Source organism: Bombina bombina, chromosome 3 (assembly GCF_027579735.1).
Source record: "Bombina bombina isolate aBomBom1 chromosome 3, aBomBom1.pri, whole genome shotgun sequence".
NCBI lineage: Eukaryota > Metazoa > Chordata > Amphibia > Anura > Bombinatoridae > Bombina > Bombina bombina.
Window position 1 is genome coordinate 33,109,845 of NC_069501.1, and position 19,338 is coordinate 33,129,182.

The 19,338-nt window shown below is 39.1% G+C and overlaps 1 pseudogene; it reads left to right on the forward strand.

The window, feature by feature from the left end:
* Positions 1–299: 299 nt before the first annotated feature.
* Positions 300–500, forward strand: LOC128655077 (uncharacterized; annotated as a pseudogene).
* The last annotated feature ends 18,838 nt before the right edge of the window (positions 501–19,338 follow it).

The following is a 19,338-nucleotide window of genomic DNA, read 5'->3' on the forward strand; positions in this document are numbered from 1 at the left end:
ATCAGTTTAATCCCTGTTACGTCCCCTATCAGGGGACGTGTATATGGCATGGATTTTAGGAACCGGGAGATGGAAAAAGATGCTTGGTCGGTCCTCCTACTTCAAATTTGGGGCACGGCGCGTGCAATCTACTGTGCCACCAGATATGAGTGGTGTGTTAAGTAGTACTATTCTTATCAGTTTAATCCCTGTTACGTCCCCTATCAGGGGACGTGTATATGGCATGGATTTTAGGAACCGGGAGATGGAAAAAGATGCTTGGTCGGTCCTCCTACTTCAAATTTGGGGCACTGCGCGTGAAATCTACTGTGCCACCAGATATGAGTGGTGTGTTAAGTAGTACTATTCTTATCAGTTTAATCCCTGTTACGTCCCCTATCAGGGGACGTGTATATGGCATGGATTTTAGGAACAGGGAGATGGAAAAAGATGCTTGGTCGGTCCTCCTACTTCAAATTTGGGGCACTGCGTGCAATCTAATGTGCCACCAGATAGGAGTGGTGTGTTAAGTAGTACTATTCCTATCAGTTTAATCCCTGTTATGTGCCTTTTTTATTGGTTTGGTTTTTGAAGCAACAGTGCTGCACCAGAGGCCAGAAAAGTTAGGCATGTATACATGCCTGAAAAATTAGGTATTGTTGCAGCCGCTGCTGCAGCAGCGGCCAGAAAAATTGATGTTTGTTTCCCAAGCAGTAAGTGCCCTAAAACATTGCGGCTTGAACCCTAGTTGGTGGCGGATAAGTCACGCAAGTCATCCGGCATTCAGAGATAAAATACACCAGCGTGTGAACCATTTTTAGCAAAAGGCAGCTCATCTCATCAGGCCTTTTTTAGTCGAATGTATCGCCCACTGTCTGTCCCTTCAGGATCCATCCCTCATTCATCTTAATAAAGGTGAGGTAATCTAGACTTTTTTGACCTAGGCGACTTCTCTTCAGTGACAATACCTCCTGCTGCACTGAAGGTCCTTTCTGACAGGACACTTGAAGCGGGGCAGGCCTGAAGTTCTATCGCAAATTGGGATAGCTCAGGCCACAGGTCAAGCCTGCACACCCAGTAGTCAAGAGGTTCATCGCTCCTCAGAGTGTCGAGATCTGCAGTTAAGGCGAGGTAGTCTGCTACCTGTCGGTCGAGTCGTTCTCTGAGGGTGGACCCCGAAGGGCTGTGGCGATGCATAGAACTTAAAAAGCTCTGCATGTCCTCCATCAACAACACATCTGTAAAGCATCCTGTCCTTGCTGGCGTGGTCGTGGGATGAGGAGGATTACTTTCACCTCTTCCCCTGTTAGATTCCCGTTGTGCTGTGACATCACCCTTATACGCTGTGTAAAGCATACTTTTTAATTTCTTTTGGAACTGCTGCATCCTTTCCGACTTGCGGAAATTCGGTAACATTTCAGGCACTTTATGCTTATACCGGGGGTCTAGTAGGGTGGACACCCAGTACAGGTCGTTCTCCTTCAGCTTTTTTATACGAGGGTCCCTCAACAGGCAGGACAGCATGAAAGACCCCATTTGCACAAGGTTGGATGCCGAGCTACTCATGTCCTGTTCCTCATCCTCAGTGATCTCACTGAAGGTATCTACTTTCCCCCAGCCACGTACAACACCACGGGTACCAGATAGGTGACAACGAGCACCCTGGGATGCCTGTTGTGGTTGGTCTTCCTCCTCCTCCTCAAAGCCACATTCCTCCTCTGACTCCTCTTCCTCACAATCCTCTTCCAGCATTGACGCTGGTCCAGCAAGCAATGCTGATAAGGCTGTTTCTGGTGGTGATGGTGACCACAACTCTTCCTCTTCACGCTCATCTACGTGTATGACCGGGGTGCTAGGACAGCCTCTGCGGAGCTGGGAATTTTTTTCCCATGTTACTGGACGCATGAGCCTACAGGCATTGCGCATGAGCGTCCAGTAACATGGGAAAAAAATTCCCAGCTCCGCAGAGGCTGTCCTAGCACCCCGGTCATACAAATAGTCGTTAACTGCTTTTTCTTGTTGGAGCAGGCGGTCGAACATTAGGAGTGTTGAATTCCAACATGTCGGGCTGTCTCAAATCAAACACCTCACTGGCATGTTGTTTCGCCGCTGGATATCTGAAAAGTGCACTATGGCCGTGTAGGAATGTCTGAAATGGCCACACACCTTCCTGGCCTGCTTCAGGACATCCTGTAAGCCTGGGTACTTATGCACAAAGCGTTGTACGATCAGATTACAGACAAGTGTCAACTTGCCCAAATTCAATGCCGCCACCAAATTGCTTCCGTTGTCACTAACCACTTTGCCGATGTCCAGTTGGTGTGGAGTCAGCCACTGATCCACCTGTGTGTTCAGGGCTGACAGGAGTGCTGGTCCGGTTTGACTCTCTGCTTTAAGGCAAGTCAACCCCAAGACGGCTTGACACTGCCGTATCCGGGATGTGGAATAGTACCTGGGGAGCTGGGGGAGTGCCGTTGATGTGGAGCAAGATGCAGCAGCAGAAGAGGACTCAGCCGAGGAGGTTATGGAAGAGGATGGAGTAGGAGGAGTAGAGGAGGTGGGAGCAGGCCTGCCTGCAAGTCGTGGCGGTGTCACCAACTCCTTTGCAGAGCCATGCATTCCATGCTTGGCAGCCGTCAGCAGGTTTACCCAATGCGCAGTGTAGATGATATACCTGCCCTGATCATGCTTTGCAGACCAGGTATCAGTGGTCAGATGGACCCTTGCCCCAACACTGTGTGCCAGACATGCCATTTTTTTCTTTTGCACAATCGAGTACAGGTTGGGGATTGCCTTTTGTGCAAAGAAATTTCGGCCGTGTACCTTCCACTGCGGTGTCCCAATAGCTACAAATTTTTTGAACTCCTCAGACTCCACCAGCTTGTATGGTAAAAGCTGGTGGGCTAAGAGTTCAGACAAGCCAGCTGTCAGATGCCGGGCAAGGGGGTGACTTTGTGACATTGGCTTCTTACGCTCAAACATGTCCTTGACAGACACCTGACTGTGGGCTGGTGATAAGCAGGAACTGCTCAAGGCGAGAGACGGAGTGGCGGATGGTTGAGAGGGGGCAAGGAGGACAGCAGTGGTTGACGTGGCTGAAGATGCAGTCACAGTCAAAAAGTTTTTTGTTTTTTAAATGTACACTTACACTACTATTAAACAAGATATGAGTGGTGGCACTGGGCAAGTGGGAACAGTATACGTTGTGAGCCTGACACAAAAAAAAAATTATGTTTCACAGTCAAAAAGTTTTTTGTTTTTTAAATGTACACTTACACTAGTATTAAACAAGATATGAGTGGTGGCACTGGGCAAGTGGGCACAGTATACGCTGTGAGCCTGACACAAAAAAGCAGACTGATGTTTCACAGTCAAAAAGTTTTTTGTTTTTTAAATGTAAACTTACACTACTATTAAACAAGATATGAGTGGTGGCACTGAGCAAGTGGGCACAGTATATGCTGTGAGCCTGACACAAAAAAGCAGACTGATGTTTCACAGTCCAAAAAGTTTGTTTTTTTTAAATGTACACTTACACTACTATTAAACAATATATGAGTGGTGGCACTGGGCAAGTGGGCACAGTATACGCTGTGAGCCTGACACAAAAAAGCAGACTGATGTTTCACAGTCCAAAAAGTTTTTTTTTTTTTAAATGTACACTTACACTACTATTAAACAAGATATGAGTGGTGCCACTGGGCAAGTGGGCACAGTATACGCTGTGAGCCTGACACAAAAAAGCAGACTGATGTTTCACAGTCCAAAAAGTTTTTTGTTTTTTAAATGTACACTTACACAACTATTAAACAAGATATGAGTGGTGGCACTGGGCAAGTGGGCACAGTATACGCTGTGAGCCTGACACAAAAAACAGACTGATGTTTAACAGTCCAAAAAGTTTTTTTTTTTTTTTAAATGTACACTACTATTAAACAAGATATGAGTGGTGGCACTGGGCAAGTGGGCACAGTGTACGCTGTGAGGCTGACACACACGCTGGCAGGCAGGCAACTGCAATTAGATTACACAAGCAGACTGATGTTTCACAGTTAAAAAAGTTTTTTTTTTTTAATTTACACTACTGTTACACCAGATATGAGTGGTGGCACTGGGCAAGTGGGCACAGTATACGCTGTGAGCCTGGCAAACACGCTGGCAGGCAGGCAACTGCAATTAGATTACACAGAAAAAAAAAGCATCCCTAAAAAGGGCTTTTTGCGGTGCTGTCCTTACAGCAGAGATCAGATGAGTCCTTCAGGACTGTAGTGGACATTGAATACACTAGCCTAGCTATCGATTTCCCTATTAATCAGCAGCAGCTACACTGTCCCTCCTCTCCCTAAGAATGCAGCTTCCGAATTAATCTAAAATGGATGCTGTCCAGGAGGTAGGAGGGTCTGGGAGGGAGGGTCTGCTGGTGATTGTCTGGAATGTGCCTGCTGACCGTGAGGTACAGGGTCAAAGTATTACTCAATGATGATGAATAGGGGGCGGATCGAACATTGCATATGTTCGCCTGCCGCGGCGAATGCGAACACGCTATGTTCGCAGGGAACTATTCACCGGCGAACTATTTGTGACATCACTACAAAAGAACACAATGATCAGGATAAGATGGTATAACAACACTGTATTAATACATAACAAAAGAACATAATGATCAGGAAAAGATGATATAACAACACCGTATTAATACATAAAAAAGAACATAATGATCAGGATAAGATGATATAACAACACCGTATTAATACATAACAAAAGAACAATGATCAGCATAAGATGGTATACCAGCACCGTATTAATACATAACAAAATAATGCAATGATCAGGATAAGATGGTATAACAGCACTTTTTTAATACATAACAAAAGAACGTAATGATCAGGATAAGGTGGTATAACAGCACCATATTAATACATAACAAAAGAACACAATGATCAGGATAAGGTGGTATAAACGCACCGTATTAATACATAACAAAAGAACATAATGATCAGGATAAGATGGTATAACAGCACCGTATTAATACATAAGAAAAGAACACAATAATCAGGATAAGATGGTATAACAACACCGTATTAATACATAACAAAAGAACAATGATCAGGATAAGATGGTATAACAACACTGTATTAATACATAACAAAAGAACAATGATCCGGATAAGATGGTATAATAGCACCGTATCAATACATAACAAAATAACACAATGATCAGGATAAGATGGTATAACAACACTTATTTAATACATAACATAAGATCAATGATCCGGATGAGATGGTATAACAGCACCGTATTAATACATAACAAAAGAATACAATGATCAGGAAAAGATGGTATAACAGCACGGTATTAATACATAAGAAAAGAACACAATGATCAGGATAAGATGGTATAACAACACTGTATTAATACATAACAAAAGAACAACGATCCGGATAAGATGGTATAATAACACCGTATTAATACATAACAAAAGAACACAATGATCAGGATAAGATGGTATAACAACACTGAATTAATACATAACAAAATAACAATGATCCGGATAAGATGATATGATAGCACCATATTAATACATAACAAAAGAATACAATGATCAGGAAAAGATGGTATAACAGCATGGTATTAAAACATAACAAAAGAACATAATGATCAGCATAAGATGGTATAACAGCACCGTATTAATACATAACAAAAGAACGTAATGATCAGGATAAGATGGTATAACAGCACGGTATTAAAACATAACAAAAGAACACAATAATCAGGATAAGATGGTATAACAGCACGGTATTAAAACATAACAAAAGAACACAATAATCAGGATAAGATGGTATAAAAGCACCGTATTAATACATAAGAAAAGAACACAATGATCAGGATAAGATGGTATAACAGCACCATATTAATAAATACGAAAAGAAAACAATGATCAGGATAAAGATGGTATAACAACACTGTATTAATACATAACAAAAGAACAATGATCAGGATAAGATGGTATAACATCACCTTATTAATACATAACAAAAGAACGCAATGATCAGCATAAAATGGTATAACAGCACTGTATTAATGCATAACAAAAGAACGTAATGATCAGGATCAAATGGTATAACAGCACTGTATTAATACATAACAAATGAACACAATGATCAGGATAAGATGGTATAACAGCACAGTATAATTACATAACAAAAGAACGTAATGATCAGGATAAGATGGTATAACAGTACAGTATAATTACATAACAATAGAACATATTGATCAGGAAAATATGGTATAACAGCACCGTATTAATACATAACAAAAGAACAATGATTAGGATAAGATGGTATAACAGCACCGTATTAATACATAACAAAAGAACAATGATCAGGATAAGATGGTATAACAACACTTTTTTAATACATAACAAAAGAACGTAATGATCAAGATAAGATGGTATAACAGCACGTTATTAATACATAACAAAAGAACACAATGATCAGGATAACATGGGATAACAGCACGGTATTAATACATAACAAAAGAACAATGATCAGGATAAGATGGTATAACAGCACCTTATTAATACATAACAAAAGAACGCAATGATAAGCATAAAATGGTATAACAGCACTGTATTAATGCATAACAAAAGAACGTAATGATCAGCATAAAATGGTATAACAGCACGGTATTAATACATAACAAAAGAATGCAATGATCAGGATAAGATGGTATAACAGCACTGTATTAATACACAACAAAAAGAACGTAATGAACAGGATAAGATGGTATAACAGCACCGTATTAATACACAACAAAAAGAACGTAATGATCAGGATAAGATGGTATAACAGCACTGTATTAATACATAACAAAAGAACAATGATCAGGATAAGATGGTATAACAGCACCGTATTAATACATAACAAAAGAACAATATGATCAGGATAAGATGGTATAACAGCACAGTATAATTACATAACAAAAGAACACAATTACCAGGATAAGATGGTATAAAAGCACAGTATTATTACATAACAAAAGAACGTAATGATCAGGATAAGATGGGATAACAGCACGTTATTTATACATAACAAAAGAACGTAATGATCAGGATAAGATGGGATAACAGCACGGTATTAATACATAACAAAAGGACGTAATGATCAGAATAAGACGGTATAAAAGCACCGTATTAATTCATAACAAAAGAACATAATGATCAGGATAAGATGGTATAACAGCAGCGTATTAATACATAACAAAAGAATGTAATGATCAGGATAATATGGTATAACAGCACGCTATTAATACATAACAAAAGAAAGTAATGATCAGGATAAGATGGTATAACAGCACGGTATTAATACATAACAAAAGAACGTAATGATCAGGATAAGATGGTATAACAGCACGGTATTAATACATAACAAAAGGACGTAATGATCAGAATAAGACGGTATAAAAGAACCGTATTAATTCATAACAAAAGAACATAATGATCAGGATAAGATGGTATAACAGCATGTTATTAATACATAACAAAAGAACGTAATGATCAGGATAAGATGGTATAACAGCACCATATTAATACATAACAAAAGAATTTAATGATCAGCATAAGATGGTATAACAGCAGCGTATTAATACATAACAAAAGAACGTAATGATCAGGATAAGATGGTATAACAGCACGGTATTAATACATAACAAAAGAACGTTATGATCAGGATAAGATGGTATAACAGCAGCGTATTAATACATAAAAAAAGAACGTAATGATCAGGATAAGATGGTATAACAGCACGGTATTAATACATAACAAAAGAATGTAATGATCAGCATAAGATGGTATAACAGCACGGTATTAATACATAATAAAAGAACAATGATTAGGATAAGATAGTATAACAGCACCGTATTAATACATAACAAAAGAACGTAATGATCAGGATAAGATGGTATAACAGCACCGTATTAATACATAACAAAAGAGCGTAATGATCAGGATAAGATGGTATAACAGCACCATATTAATACATAACAAAAGAACAATAATCAGGATAAGATGGTATAACAGCACAGTATAATTACATAACAAAAGAACACAATTACCAGGATAAGGTGGTATAACAGCACCGTATTAATACATAACAAAAGAACAATGATCATGATAAGATGGTATAACAGCACCGTATAAATACATAACAAAAGAACGTAATGATCAGGATCAAATGGTATAACAGCACAGTATAATTACATAACAAAAGAACGTAATGATCAGGATAAGATGGGATAACAGTACGTTATTTATACATAACAAAAGAACGTAATGATCAGGATAAGATGGGATAACAGCACGGTATTAATACATAACAAAAGGACGTAATGATCAGAATAAGACGGTATAAAAGCACCGTATTAATTCATAACAAAAGAACATAATGATCAGGATAAGATGGTATAACAGCAGCGTATTAATACATAACAAAAGAACGTAATGATCAGGATAAGATGGTATAACAGCACGCTATTAATACATAACAAAAGAAAGTAATGATCAGGATAAGATGGTATAACAGCACGGTATTAATACATAACAAAAGAACGTAATGATCAGGATAAGATGGTATAACAGCACGCTATTAATACATAACAAAAGAAAGTAATGATCAGGATAAGATTGTATAACAGCACCGTATTAATACATAACAAAAGAACGTAATGATCAGGATAAGATGGTATAACAGCACAGTATTAATACATAACAAAAGAACGTAATGATCAGGATAAGATGGTATAACAGCAGCGTATTAATACATAAAAAAAGAACGTAATGATCAGGATAAGATGGTATAACAGCACGGTATTAATACATAACAAAAGAATGTAATGATCAGCATAAGATGGTATAACAGCACGGTATTAATACATAATAAAAGAGCGTAATGATCAGGATAAGATGGTATAACAGCACCATATTAATACATAACAAAAGAATGTAATGATCAGCATAAGATGATATAGCAGTAACGTATTAATACATAACAAAAGAACAATAATTAGGATAAGATAGTATAACAGCACCATATTAATACATAACAAAAGAACACAATGATCAGCATAAGATGGTATAACAGCACCGTATTAATACATAACAAAAGAACAATGATCAGGATAAGATGGTATAACAGCACCATATTAATACATAACAAAAGAACACAATGATCAGGATAAGATGGTATAACAGCACCATATTAATACATAACAAAAGAACAATGATCAAGATAAGGTGGTATAACAATACTGTATTAATGCATAACAAAAGAACACAATGATCAGGATAAGATGGTATAACAGCACTGTATTAATACATAACAAAAGAATGTAATGATCAGGATAAGATGGTATAACAGCACAGTATTAATACATAACAAAAGAATCTAAAATCAAACACAAGGAAAGAGGCGCCGTATGTGTGAATCTGAAACAGCCAACATCACATATAAAACATGTGCAGGGTACTCACAATCTGAAAAGGCACTCTGGTGTGCCTATAGGAGCGGGCTGGTATTCACAGCACACCAGCTGGCTGATCTGGCAATCCCTGGTATCCAAGGTAGAAGATTCTGTGTCTAGACTGGTGGTGTATGATGTATCCAGCAATATGGAAGCAGGAGCTAGGTGCAAAACAAAGGCACACCACTGTGTGAATCTGCAAGTGTATACTAGTAAATTTGCAATCTGTGCAGGGTACTCACATACTGTGGCGGCACTCAGTTGTGCCAATAGAGGCAGGCTGGCTTTCTCAGCAATCCAGCTGGCTGTATAGGGAATGATGCAGGAAGATCCACAGCATTCAGGATGAACAGGTAGCTCAGGAATAATCAATTGCAATGAGGTTTATATGATTAAAAAAGATTTAATAAAATTACAAACAGTTAAAAATACATATATCCCTCATATACAATAAGTAAAAATCATGCAACGCGTTTCTCGGTATCAACCGTTTCTTCAGGCATGTTGCTGAGAAAGCCAGCCTGCCTCTATTGGCACAACTGAGTGCCGCCACAGTATGTGAGTACCCTGCACAGATTGCAAATTTACTAGTATACACTTGCAGATTCACACAGTGGTGTGCCTTTGTTTTGCACCTAGCTCCTGCTTCCATATTGCTGGATACATCATACACCACCAGTCTAGACACAGAATCTTCTACCTTGGATACCAGGGATTGCCAGATCAGCCAGCTGGTGTGCTGTGAATACCAGCCCGCTCCTATAGGCACACCAGAGTGCCTTTTCAGATTGTGAGTACCCTGCACATGTTTTATATGTGATGTTGGCTGTTTCAGATTCACACATACGGCGCCTCTTTCCTTGTGTTTGATTTTAGATTTATTAACCTTTGGAGGGTGAAGATCGAGTGCTGCCTTCATAGAAGACAGATATCTGTACCATATTGGACTTCCTTGGACTTACTGTCTTTTGTTATCTACCTTTGATCCAGGACTGTGGTATATAGTAGTGTGCTTACACACACCAGTATTGTATCTATGCTATACCAGTAATCTGCCGATTAATGGTTTGAAATATTTATATATTACCACGTAGGCACACATATATATTGTATACCATTCATACTAGCGCCCCCTATTGGGTTATACCCTTTGTTTTTTTTAACATAACAAAAGAACAATGATCCGGAGAAGATGGTATAACAACACCGTATTAATACATAACAAAAGATCGTAATGATCAGGATAAGATAGTATAACAGCACCGTATTAATACATAACAAAAGAACACAATGATCAGGATAAGATGGTATAACAACACTGTATTAATACATAACAAAAGAACGTAATGATCAGGATAAGATGGTATAACAGCACCGTATTAATACATAACAAAAGAACGTAATGATCAGGATAAGATGGTATAACAGCACCGTATTAATACATAACAAAAAAATGTAATGATCAGCATAAGATGGTATAACAGCACCGTATTAATACATAACAAAAGAACGTAATGATCAGGATAAGATGGTATAACAGCACGGTATTAATACATAATAAAAGAGCGTAATGATCAGGATAAGATGGTATAACAGCACCATATTAATACATAACAAAAGAATGTAATGATCAGCATAAGATGATATAGCAGTAACGTATTAATACATAACAAAAGAACAATAATTAGGATAAGATAGTATAACAGCACCATATTAATACATAACAAAAGAACACAATGATCAGCATAAGATGGTATAACAGCACCGTATTAATACATAACAAAAGAACAATGATCAGGATAAGATGGTATAACAGCACCATATTAATACATAACAAAAGAACACAATGATCAGGATAAGATGGTATAACAGCACCATATTAATACATAACAAAAGAACAATGATCAAGATAAGGTGGTATAACAATACTGTATTAATGCATAACAAAAGAACACAATGATCAGGATAAGATGGTATAACAGCACTGTATTAATACATAACAAAAGAATGTAATGATCAGGATAAGATGGTATAACAGCACAGTATTAATACATAACAAAAGAATCTAAAATCAAACACAAGGAAAGAGGCGCCGTATGTGTGAATCTGAAACAGCCAACATCACATATAAAACATGTGCAGGGTACTCACAATCTGAAAAGGCACTCTGGTGTGCCTATAGGAGCGGGCTGGTATTCACAGCACACCAGCTGGCTGATCTGGCAATCCCTGGTATCCAAGGTAGAAGATTCTGTGTCTAGACTGGTGGTGTATGATGTATCCAGCAATATGGAAGCAGGAGCTAGGTGCAAAACAAAGGCACACCACTGTGTGAATCTGCAAGTGTATACTAGTAAATTTGCAATCTGTGCAGGGTACTCACATACTGTGGCGGCACTCAGTTGTGCCAATAGAGGCAGGCTGGCTTTCTCAGCAATCCAGCTGGCTGTATAGGGAATGATGCAGGAAGATCCACAGCATTCAGGATGAACAGGTAGCTCAGGAATAATCAATTGCAATGAGGTTTATATGATTAAAAAAGATTTAATAAAATTACAAACAGTTAAAAATACATATATCCCTCATATACAATAAGTAAAAATCATGCAACGCGTTTCTCGGTATCAACCGTTTCTTCAGGCATGTTGCTGAGAAAGCCAGCCTGCCTCTATTGGCACAACTGAGTGCCGCCACAGTATGTGAGTACCCTGCACAGATTGCAAATTTACTAGTATACACTTGCAGATTCACACAGTGGTGTGCCTTTGTTTTGCACCTAGCTCCTGCTTCCATATTGCTGGATACATCATACACCACCAGTCTAGACACAGAATCTTCTACCTTGGATACCAGGGATTGCCAGATCAGCCAGCTGGTGTGCTGTGAATACCAGCCCGCTCCTATAGGCACACCAGAGTGCCTTTTCAGATTGTGAGTACCCTGCACATGTTTTATATGTGATGTTGGCTGTTTCAGATTCACACATACGGCGCCTCTTTCCTTGTGTTTGATTTTAGATTTATTAACCTTTGGAGGGTGAAGATCGAGTGCTGCCTTCATAGAAGACAGATATCTGTACCATATTGGACTTCCTTGGACTTACTGTCTTTTGTTATCTACCTTTGATCCAGGACTGTGGTATATAGTAGTGTGCTTACACACACCAGTATTGTATCTATGCTATACCAGTAATCTGCCGATTAATGGTTTGAAATATTTATATATTACCACGTAGGCACACATATATATTGTATACCATTCATACTAGCGCCCCCTATTGGGTTATACCCTTTGTTTTTTTTAACATAACAAAAGAACAATGATCCGGAGAAGATGGTATAACAACACCGTATTAATACATAACAAAAGATCGTAATGATCAGGATAAGATAGTATAACAGCACCGTATTAATACATAACAAAAGAACACAATGATCAGGATAAGATGGTATAACAACACTGTATTAATACATAACAAAAGAACGTAATGATCAGGATAAGATGGTATAACAGCACCGTATTAATACATAACAAAAGAACGTAATGATCAGGATAAGATGGTATAACAGCACCGTATTAATACATAACAAAAAAATGTAATGATCAGCATAAGATGGTATAACAGCACCGTATTAATACATAACAAAAGAACGTAATGATCAGGATAAGATGGTATAACAGCACGGTATTAATACATAACAAAAGAATGTAATAATCAGGATAAGATGGTATAACAGCACCGTATTAATACATAACAAAAGAACGTAATGATCAGGATAAGATGGTATAACAGCACGGTATTAATACATAACAAAAGAATGTAATGATCAGGATAAGATGGTATAACAGCACAGTATTATTACATAACAAAAGAACAATGATCAGGATAAGATGGTATAACAGCACTGTATTAATACATAACAAAAGAACAATGATCAGGATAAGATGGTATAGCAGCACTGTATTAATACATAACAAAAGAACAATGATCCGGAGAAGATGGTATAACAGCACAGTATAATTACATAACAAAAGAACGTAATGATCAGGATAAGATGGTATAACAGCACAGTATTAATACACAACAAAAGAACAATAATCAGCATAAGATGGTATAACAGCACCGTATTAATACATAACAAAAGAACTTAATGATCAGGATAAGATGGTATAAACGCACCGTATTAATAAACAACAAAAGAACTTAATGATCAGGATAAGATGGTATAACAGCACGGTATTAATACACAACAAAAGAACTTAATGATCAGGATAAGGTGGTATAACAGCAACTTATTAATGGATAACAAAAGAACACAATGATCAGGATAAGGTGGTATAATCGCACCGTATTAATACATAACAAAAGAACGTAATGATCAGGATAAGATGGTACAACAGCACCCTATAAATACATAACAAAATAACGTGATGATCAGGATAAGATGGTATAACAGCACCCTATAAATACATAACAAAAGAACGTGATGATCAGGATAAGATGGTATAACAACACCCTATAAATACATAACAAAAGAACGTGATGATCAGGATAAGATGGTATAACAGCATGTTATTAATACATAACAAAAGAACGTAATGATCAGGATAAGATGGTATAACAGCACTGTATTAATACATAGCAAAAGAACGTAATGATCAGGATAAGATGGTATAACAGCACTGTATTAATACATAGCAAAAGAACGTAATGATCAGGATAAGATGGTATAACAGCACAATATAATTACATAACAAAAGAACGTAATGATCAGGATAAGATGGTATTGCAGCACAGTATAATTACATAACAAAAGAACGTAATGATCAGGATAAGATGGTATAACAGCACCGTATTAATACATAACAAAAGAAAGAAATGACCAGGATACATGAGGAGTCCTGGTGATGAACAGTGCTAAGATGGGTTCTGAATCACACCCTGCCCAGGTCACCACACAACATGAGTTACTATAAAAAGAACAAGCCCTGCAGTTTATCAAGCTTAGGGATGGTGCTGCCCTTACTGTATTTATGTTTAGTCCTGCAAATGTCAATAACTCAAATAAGGTGAGAAAATTCTAGGTTTAACACACATTCCTTAAGGGTAAAAGGCCTAGCTGGTCACTACCAGATAAGGTGGATATACTGTATATATCATAGTGAGCTGACCCCATAGATCCTAAAAACTACCGTCCCATCTCTCTACTCCCCTTTCCAGCCAAAGTAATCGAGAAGGCCATCAACGCACAACTTGTTGACCACATCGAGACCAACCACATCTTGGACCCCTCCCAATCCGGTTTCAGGAGCAATCACAGCACCGAGACCGCCCTCCTCGCCGCCACAGACGACATCCGTGCCCTGCTCGACCAAGGAGAGACTGCTGCCCTCATCCTTCTAGACCTCTCAGCCGCATTCGACACTGTAGACAACAGCACCCTCCTCACGTGCCTACACGATGCCGGCATCCGCAATAAGGCCCTGGAATGGATTACCTCCTTCCTCAGCGGCAGAACCCAGAAAGTCAGACTCCCACCCTTCTCCTCCAATCCCACAGCAATCAGCTGCGTCGTACCCCAAGGCTCTTCTCTTAGCCCCACCCTCTTCAACATCTATATGGCCCCCCTCGCTGCCATCATCCGACAACACAACCTCAACATCATCTCCTACGCTGACGACACCCAGTTAATCATCTCACTCACCCAAGACCCTGCCACCGCCAAGAAAAACGTCCACAAAGGACTAACAGCAATCGCCACCTGGATGAACAACAACCGTCTCAAACTTAACACTGACAAGACCGAAATCCTCCTCCTCGGACCCACCAAATCTGCATGGGATGATTCCTGGTGGCCCACAGCCCTCGGACACCCTCCAACACACCATGCACGAAATCTAGGCGTCATCCTCGACTCATCACTTTCCATGGACCGCCAAGTCAACGCTGTCTCTTTGACTGGTTTTCACATACTCCACCTACTGCAAAAAATCTTCAAGTGGCTCCCCACCGAAACTAGAAAATCTGTCACCCACGCCCTTGTCAGTAGGCCAGACTCGGCCAGACTCATCCTCAACATCCCTCGCCAAAACCACATCACCGAACACCTAAGGAACCTACACTGGCTCCCCGTCAACAAGAGAATCACCTTCAAGCTCCTAACCCATGCATTCAAGGCCCTCCACAATATCGGTCCTGAATACATCAACCACCGTGTCAATTTCTATACCCCCTCCAGACAACTCCGCTCTGCCGACCAAGCACTCGCAGTCATCCCCCGCATCAAGAAAAAACAGCTGCAGGAAAATCCTTCTCCTATATGGCAGCAAGGTCATGGAACTCCCTCCCGTTGCACCTCAGACAATCCACCTCCCTTACAAACTTCAGGAAGGACCTCAAGACCTGGCTCTTCGACTGAATCGCCTTCCCTTAGCCCCCCTCTCCCCCCTCCCATAGCGCCTTGAGACCCTCCCAATAGATAGATAGATAGATAGAACTTAACCTTACACTAAGAACTTGAATAAAACACTGACACAAGAGTGGAGGGTAAAACCATTTTTGGCAATTTTATTTAAATACAACTTTAAACAGACAACCATAAAACCGGCTGCAAACTTGGATGGCGGCAAGTGAGATCTAAATTAGCCTCAACATGACAGGAGGTCAATGGCCAAGGGCAGCAGCGAAGGAACACTCCACTCGGGATAGAGGCAATGAGGTTGTCGGGAGTTGCAAAGACCCAAAAACAAAGGCGGGGCTCCTCGGAATTACCTAAGGCGTTGCCCGGCCTTTGCCGTCTGGTCATTACTCCACCCCAACCTCTCTATCTGCAATGGAACAGGCTATGACCTCCTGCCAAGAGGAACTCTTGCCGCTAATCAGATAATAACCAAATCAGATAATAGTAGGGGTATATTTATTACAATTCAATATTTTTTTTATTTTTTTTTAGGGCTAGAGATGTAAATATTTCACGATGGAACTCTTAAAAATTTTGCAGCATTATATCTATACCCGCATCCGTGAGATGTACCGGTCGGGTCTATACAGGTGTCTAATGCCGGCCGCAATGTTGTCATGGCAGACAACAAAACTACCACCACCAGACACGGCTTTGCCCACCACTTTGTTTAATTTCTTGTGGACTCTGTAGGCCGCACCAGCTGTCCCCATAAATCTCCAAGGGTCGCACGGTCAGCATGAATTAAAAACTGACCGGGAATATTTGGGTGAATCTTTTCATATGCCACTAACAAGGAGACAGGGCAGGAAACACTATTGGCTTGTGAAGATAGGGTAAGCCAAGTGCCGTTACTTTCCTGGTCAGTTTTGGACTTGGGAATGAAAAGCAATACGGCATTCGGGTACATTGAAAAATGGTGCAACATAATTCCAGATGTTCGATCAGATTTAGATGGGGCAGTAGCTCCCCAATACGTAATGCCTCAAAGAATGCCAGGGCAAATGCCACTTTAAACATGACCTCAAACGGGGAAGAACAGACTATAGATAAAGACAATAGGAGGCTGCAAAGCCTGTCTATAGTTATGGGTTCTCTAGCATGAGGGACTATATGCTCAAGTCTACCCCAACTCTTAACAATTTGCCTAATGAGAAAAGTTGAAGTAATATCTTGCAAGTGCAATAATTTGTTAAAATAAGACAGGGCTGCTAACCTAGATTGTACTGCACCTTTATGTACATCACAGGCCCTCAAGCAAGATAGCCACTCCATCAGCGTGATGTGAGACGCCTGAGCAACTGACTGACCTAAGTCTCGGCAAAAGGATTCCCATTCCCTCCAATGCTTGCCATAGGTGTTCCATGTGCGTGGGGCGAGGAAAAGTTTAATTAGCGGAAGAAGGGAGGTCCAGGATCCTCCAGCTACCAAAGGAAATCCGGACAAATAAGTCCTTCTGCAGCGGCTTGCAGGGCTAACTTTCTAAAGAGTGGCCAATTAAATCGAGAAAGGGCATTATCTATGGAATTATTAACTCCTGGGACGTGCTGCACAAGAAAATTTATGTTAAACTTGAGGCAACGAAGCACTATCAGTCTAAGATACCTAATAACTAAGGGGGATGATGCAGATAGGTTATTAATGGTGTGCACCACACTCAAGTAGTGATGTCGCAAACCTAAAATTTTGCATTTGCGAACGGCGAACGCGAACTTCCACAAAAGTTTGCGAACCAGGCGAACCGCCATAGACTTCAATAGGCAGGCGAATTTTAAAACCCACAGGGACTCTTTCTGGCCACAAAGGGGACTAAATTTTGCCCCAAGTTATAGAATCAATAAATTTGATACATATATAGGGATACAGAAATTCATACATAATTTGTGCATTAAAAAATACTTTGCAAATAGTCCAATCATGAGGAATCATTCCCTAGAACCAAATACATATAGACATGTGGAAACAAGTAATAAATCTACATTCAACCCGACCCAATACAAATCAGCTCCAATGGAGACTTTCTTAGAGCTGGTCCATAGGGATATAAAAAATCTCAAAATTGGGACGTTTAGAAATGAAATGGATACACACTATGGATACTTTTATACCTAATGGCTTAAATAAGGATTTTGAGCTACACCATTTCTTGTAATATTAGAATTAAGGGAGGATCAGTTTCTATCTAAATCACAATGAGGATATCATATGACATCACAAACATAGGTGACATATATTCTTACCTCAATAAAGAATAAAAAATAAAGGTTGGACACAAGATTAGGGAGCAATAAGAACTATTAACCGAAGGTATTTTAAACAATTGATGTTATAAATGTGGTTGTACATTATGATTATCCTCTACGAATATGAGTAGACAGAAGCGTTCTTATACATTAGGACTAACTTTTCGTATTTAAAAATATAGTTTAGAATCGGGATCTGTGTTTTGATGTAGGAGTTAAAACAATATGGTTTGAACTAACATAATTAAGCATCAAAAGTATGTATTTACATACATGATAATAAAAACATAGAGGCATATTTCCACTAATGGTTATAGTGATAGATTATAATCATGTTTCATGTATAGCTTTACATAGAATATACAATAAAGCTGAATCGTGATGCTAAAAATACTTATGAATATAAAGACATAATATTGTTATTCTGTAACTTGTATATTCATCAAAATGCAATGTAATAGTTATTAGTATGTATTTACCATTAACTGTAAATCAAAGAAGATTTGGCAATATTTTCCTTAATGGCGATAAGCATATAACAAATGTATACACGATGATTGAATTAAAAGATTACAGGCCATCTATGCCCTCTTTCAAAATGGCAACAGAAGATTCTGGATATCCGTTCCTAACCTAAAGACTGATACATAAGGCTACACAGACATGCACACTTTATTTCCTTGAGAAAGCTTGTTAAGCGAAACGATCGTCGGAACCTTTTACTCTCCTGTGCGTCTGAACATTTGTTGATACACCGGTAGGAGGAGCCACTCCCATCTGTGGTCAGGTTGATCTGTGCAGCGGTTAAGTTTCTGCTGCCTGTATCCGCTTGCATCCTGCAATGGAGTTGACTTTTGTGAGCTAATATTTACATTTATGGCTCTATTAACCTCTGCTTAAGGTGTTTTATATAGCATTTGTGACGCTTTTTAATGTATTTTTAATAAATCCTTTTATATATCACATTGCCATGAGAGTACTGTTTACCCATCAGTATAAAGTGGGTGTGCGCATTTCCCTGAGCTTGGTCGTAAGCTCTAATTCATGTGAGTAGGCATTTGCCCACAAGTTTGATACATTTCTGGAAATCATCACAGAATTACACTATGTTGCTTTTTCTTTTTTCTATTCTTTGAGAA